The 5,825-nt window shown below is 42.6% G+C and overlaps 1 long non-coding RNA gene across 1 annotated transcript in view; it reads right to left on the bottom strand.

Moving 5' to 3' along the window:
* The window catches only part of LOC106012985, a 106,777-nt gene extending 101,226 nt beyond the window's left edge, over positions 1-5,551 (bottom strand). Inside the window, exon 1 of the long non-coding RNA XR_001185209.2 lies at positions 4,675-5,551. This is a non-coding gene — a long non-coding RNA (uncharacterized LOC106012985). The remainder of the gene's footprint in view (positions 1-4,674) is intronic.
* Positions 5,552-5,825: the final 274 nt, after the last annotated feature.

Below are 5,825 nucleotides of genomic sequence, written 5' to 3'. Positions count from 1 at the left end.
ATAAATAGATAGATAAATAATTGTTTTAGAAATAGAAAAACAAATAATCAATTACCCATCCACTCAAACTTATAAACCTCTCTGTCCAAAAAATATCCACTTCGACAGTGTGGCCCAAAGTCTCTAAGGACGACGTTTCAAGCAGGATAGCCAGACATAAAGTACAGATATTATAGACATGATTCCCGCTACAACTCTTCCGAAACAGGTATGAGGGGAACTAGCACTGCCGAATCTAAAGAATTGTATCACAGTCTAGAGTTCCTATTAACATTAAAATTATTTAAGAGCCAGATCTCCAAACTTGAAAAGAGAGTAGACAGCCTTGAAAAACATCCCAATAAGAACGTCCTCGTTGAGGATTCGAAATAGAATCGTCCATGCAATTGCCCAAGATGACTATGCTATTGACGTGCCCTCGTCGGGTAAAAGAAGTTGAATTATTGTTGATTTCCTATTCCTTGAAACCATGTTCTTTCTATAAGCCTACTTACTAATTTCACCCCGATTGATGGATCATAAAGTACATGAATGTAATGTTTTCCAGTGGAAAAATTGCAAAAGAAACAGTCTCGAATTCAAATATTAGTGCGAAGGCAATATCATCTCTTCATGTCATCATTTTTAATTTTCGGAGATCCTTTTGTCCAAGGCATGCAATTTTCAAGAGCAAATATCAACTCACGGTAGGCCTACAGCTATTGCGATACGTTCACATTCTCGTTAAAAGAAACCCGTTTACAGCAGTGCCCCTGACATGAACAGTGCCAACATATTGACCCATAGAATATTGGAACAACTAAAATCCTGTTCATGATAATGACAAGGTGAAAATCTCTTCGATCTTAATCAAAGGTGACTTTGGCATACAGACTTGCAAAAATTGCATTAATTCGGTGAAAAACTATTGATTCAGCTTTGCCGTTTTATTACCAAAACACACTACTCACTCGCCATATCTCCTCAACCATTAATGTGTCCTTGGCCGTTCGATGGATGTAAATTCACTGATATCTTAATTGGAAATCTGCGTCATCACGATTGTAAAGAGAGTCTAAATTTAATGACTGGGAAAACCCATTAGGATTTAGAGGAAGATTTGGAAAGCGCTTTACCGACTATACAGCTGTTACCAACAACCATTGTCGGGCTCGTTAACCTAGATGCTTTCCTGTTCAAGAGTACCATGGCGCCTGTGATCTTTTTTCACCGATAGGGAGCTTTAACTTTGTATTTACCTTTTACTAGCAAAAGAGTACCTAGCATAACACAAGTTAGCCATGTACTGCTAAAGTGCGGAAGAAGAAGTGTTAAACAAAAGGTTCCAAATAAACCAATGGTCCAGAATAACAGTCAGATTTGTAAGTTAAAAAATAAAAAACCCAGATTCATTCACCCTTTGCTGCGCAACGTTCTGGGGTGCTGAAACACTTTAGTACCATTCACCTACATCACAGTTTCTTTCATCAAGAAATACCCAATTACATTGTTTTCAAAAAAAGGACTGCTTCAACTGCTATTTTTCTGCCGACTCTCTTTACACGCCGTGTAAGAGGGCATGGGTGCTAATTCTTAAACTTAAACCACACCGCCAAGAATCTGCAGAGCAAGCAACGTCGTTTACACTCGAACAACACAAACCGCAGAAAGTGTAAACGAGGGGGGAGGGTGGCAGCAGGGGCTAGACCGTTTAGAGAGATGACAGATCCACACTTAAGTTCTCCTGCTGTCTAGTCACAGGTAGTCACTCATGTTTTAGACAAGAAGTTTGACGTCCACTATAACAAAACTTGAATCATGTGAAAGGCAGAGCAACGCCTAGGCTCGGTGTACAAAAACGTTTCACTCCACTGACGACGGGAAGAAAAAATGTCTAACTTCACTTGTCGTCAAACCCCAAACTTCCACTGGCAAGTCAAGTTTGTTTACCAACTTCCCCACAGTAACCAGCTACCCTGTGCTTGTTTAGATTTTTAAAACTTTTTTGGGGTGCGTGTTTGACGGCGCTCGCAACTACATAAGGTCATATGAGCGCGCAGATTTTTAAAACTATAAAAATACCCCTGTTTTTCTTTACACTCTAAGCAATTGGTCCTTTAAAAAAAGCACATCGGCGTCTATGCCGGTAGACTCTTCGCTGTCGCACACAGGAGACCTAAGTTCTATTCCCCAGGGGGAAGGTGGGGGGGATATTATCGAGTAGTTGGTCTTTCTGCTGCGATGTATCCCTCTCAGTCAGCGTGAGGCAAGGTCGAAAACCCGCCTCCTAAATTATCTATATTGTGCCGATGGGGGCGTCAAAAACACCTTCATTTTTCTCTACTTTCAGAACGGCAACTTCTCTTGAGCAGTAAGCGAAGAAACGAACCAGCGGTCGCTCAGTTTAGATCCAGCCTGCTACCGTCAATTATATCGTGGACACCATTCATTCATCGGCTGTGCGTCTGTTACTCTTCACCTGACAATGTGATCTGCTTGGCTTGTACATCGATGTAAATACCCGCGCTCGCAATCTATACCTTCACACCACACCCCGAGGCGCCCCACTAGTTAGATCCTGTGTCTATTGACGCAAAACGTTTGTTTTGAGCGCTGCCACCCGTTTGATGGTGCGTGCGGGGAGCGGAGAGATGCTTGGCAAAAGTCACGGTTGGAGCGGGAGTGAGGGAAGCGGGACGGGCGGGGAGGAAGAGGAATGAATGGACTAACAGAGCAGGATGCGCACCGTTCATGTCTTGCTTAGACTCAACTAATTATTTTTCCTTTACGTTTCCTCTCAACGTGTTGACCTAGAGCACACACCGTTACTTTTACCTGGCGGAAACCTGTTTTGCCCTGCTAGTACAGCCTCCGGCTCATTCGCTACAGATTTTTCATTTAGACGGGATTGTCTAAATTTAAGATACTGGCTAACTTGAAAGAGATCCCAACTTAAATGCCAGATGTCAGCTCACCAGTTTTGACCAAACCATCTAGTCTTAACTTTACAATAACAAAGTTGGCCAACATAGGATGCATGGACAAAGAACCACTGTCGAAAAAGGTTCTGGGGCAACTTACTCGAACTTTAAGCCATGAGAAACTGTTCGAGGCTTCCAAATGTTTGGCTACCAACATTATTTTCTCTTTGTTTCAGTTGCGTGATCCCCTTGATATCGGTAACTGTTGTAAGTACAGCAGAAATCCATTACAAAGTGTGCTCCTGGGTGCTCAAGAAGGGAGCAAACTATAGGCTACATTCTACGTCATCCCTCTATCGCCAAACTCCAAAGAGGCTAAATTGTTGCCGACTACCAGGGTGCAAGTGAAATAACGAACGCCGCATTTTGATGGGTTTTTACCCCCGCCGTATTTTGATAGGGGTATTTGCCCCCCCAACCCCCGCCTCTTCGTTCAAATTTGTTTTTGTTTTTTTATGCCGTCCCCTTTCACTTCAAGTGAGTTCTCAAACGATCTTCTAGCACAGTAACAAGAAAAAGCTTCAGTTTGTTTTCAGCACTCACCCCTAAATTGCCACTGCTCCCCAAAGACATGTCCATGAATCAAACAGTTTTATTCAGGACGAAATCCGCTTTGTTTCTGTATTACAGATGCGAACCCCTCTTCCCCCCCCCCCTATCTTCCATCCCTGCAAGGCTTTTCTCATAACTGGGATAATTATAATATAGTATGCTTTCAAAGATCAAGTACGATTTCACCGTGATAAGCATCAAGTTTCGTCTTTAAAGGTGACCTTGGCTACTACTGCGAGATCAAGTAGGTACCCTAGAAAAACAATCGGATGTCTCAGACTATTTGCACGAGTAGCTTGGGGTACAAACTACAGCAATGCGTTAAAAGTTAAGAGTAACGGATTAACATCAAAGAGCATTCTGGTAAACACCTCAACAAGACAAGTAACAAGCTTTCTGCAACAAAAAGAAATCGCTTTCAATATGTCGTTGCAGCAATATTCCTTGTTCGTGACAATAAAGGGGAAATGCATTCTAGTCAAGCTATGATAGCAGAAAAGGATGCCTGACAGAATCACATTTATTCTAGAAATCCACAAAGGACAAGAAACGTTCAGATTTTACTTTCATTCGAACCGCCTCTAGCAGTTTAAGTTAACAACCAAGATAATCGCTGCATCATGACAATATAAACTATTGAGGCTGCAGACATCCAGGAAGTGATATATTTGAACCAGTAACTTAACGGTAACCAGAGAGGCTAGCTGTAATGAAAGAAAGAAAGTAGTATCCTAAGGGTCTACTGTGTGCTACATCCAACTGAGAGTAATCACATTCAATGCGTTGGCCACACCTATCAACAAAGACTGACACACTGAAGGAATATTTAACATGTGCTTGACCTCCAAAATTAGGAGGCTTCGGTTTCTTTACAGAGCAAGGACGTAAATCATTATCAGAAATCCAATATGCCTATTTGCAAAAAAGCAATCGATTACAGGTTAAACTTATAACGCCTCCGCCCCCCGCCCCCAAAGAGATAAAGTATTCATTCGTCATAAACAAAGTATTAGTAGGAACGAGACAGATTTACAAGTGGCCAAGCAAGGTACATTCACTCTCTACAGTTGCATGATTTATAAAAATTTGACTGATCCAACGCGAGGACATTAATCATTTGGCTATTTGTTTAGTCTCGTGTTTCCTACAAAGGATGACTTACCTGAGAACAGGTTGGAACCACGGTCACCGAACCAGGTGAGGCACTGCTGGTGATCCAGTCGGTCAAGAACAGCGGCCAGGTAACAACAGACCGAGTGAATCCATGGTGAACGTTGAAACGGCAGAAGAGCAAAACCACGACTTATGAGAATTATTATAATGCTAATAGGAATAAGGATACGAATAAAACTATATCACAAGACCTTTGGTTGTGCCTATGAGATAAACTCAACAATGGGATAAGGCAATAAAACATCCGAGGTTTTAAAAAAAAAGCATTTAGCCTTAAAAAATTCAGTAACACGTGTGCATGAACACAAACAGTTTGAAGAAGTTTTTTCTCGAAATAATTAAAGCTTCAATGAGCTGCATAAGTATTTGGAAAAGTTGAATAAACAAACATAGTTAATCACACGGGTTTTAACACTGAATAAAGCCACCAAGCAACAAGTTATCCGATACAATGAATTAAAGAAAAAGATTTAGATAACTCCTTTTTGTGATATCCACTGAAGATAAACATCTAATTCAAAATTTGTAGTCACAAAAGCTACAGCAGCTCTAGCAGCGGTAGCAGCACACACTGCATAATGTCGGTACGAGATATATTATTGTAATGTGCCGCACACACTCACACAATACAAACGCACACACGGTACAGTATTACAGTCGGCAGTGGCGGCAGCTTTCTTTCATCCTGCCTGCGCTCTTAGCTGGCTCGGGCAGCTCAGCGGCAAAGCCAGCAGCCAGTAGTAGTCACTCGCTGGCGAACCTGTCGCATAAGCAGCAGCAGCAGCATCAGCGGCAGCAGCCGTGGTGTCGGTGGTGGTGTTCGTGTTGGTGTCGGCAGCGAGCAGCGACGGCTCGTGTAGAGCGAACGTCAGAACGGTACGTCACTTCTCTCTGGTCGCCTTGCTGTTGTGATCTGAGGGCGCGCGCGCGCGCGATGAGTGCCAAGTACTGGTAAATACGACAGGATGATGGACTACTGACTCACTGTCACGGTGTGTGTCAGTTGGGGGGGGGGGGAAGCATAGAGGGATGAGGCGTCGTTCACAGTGGAAATGCATGTATTATGTAAGTGACTTTTATTATCACTGCTGCTACCCTTCAAAAACAAAGAGTTGTGAGTGAGCAAAGCGACCAATTGCC

The sequence above is a fragment of the Aplysia californica genome, unplaced genomic scaffold (assembly GCF_000002075.1).
Source record: "Aplysia californica isolate F4 #8 unplaced genomic scaffold, AplCal3.0 scaffold00595, whole genome shotgun sequence".
NCBI classification, from domain to species: Eukaryota; Metazoa; Mollusca; class Gastropoda; order Aplysiida; family Aplysiidae; genus Aplysia; species Aplysia californica.
The sequence above is the reverse complement of the archived record's forward strand: the minus strand, read 5'-3'. Positions and strand labels throughout refer to the sequence as shown.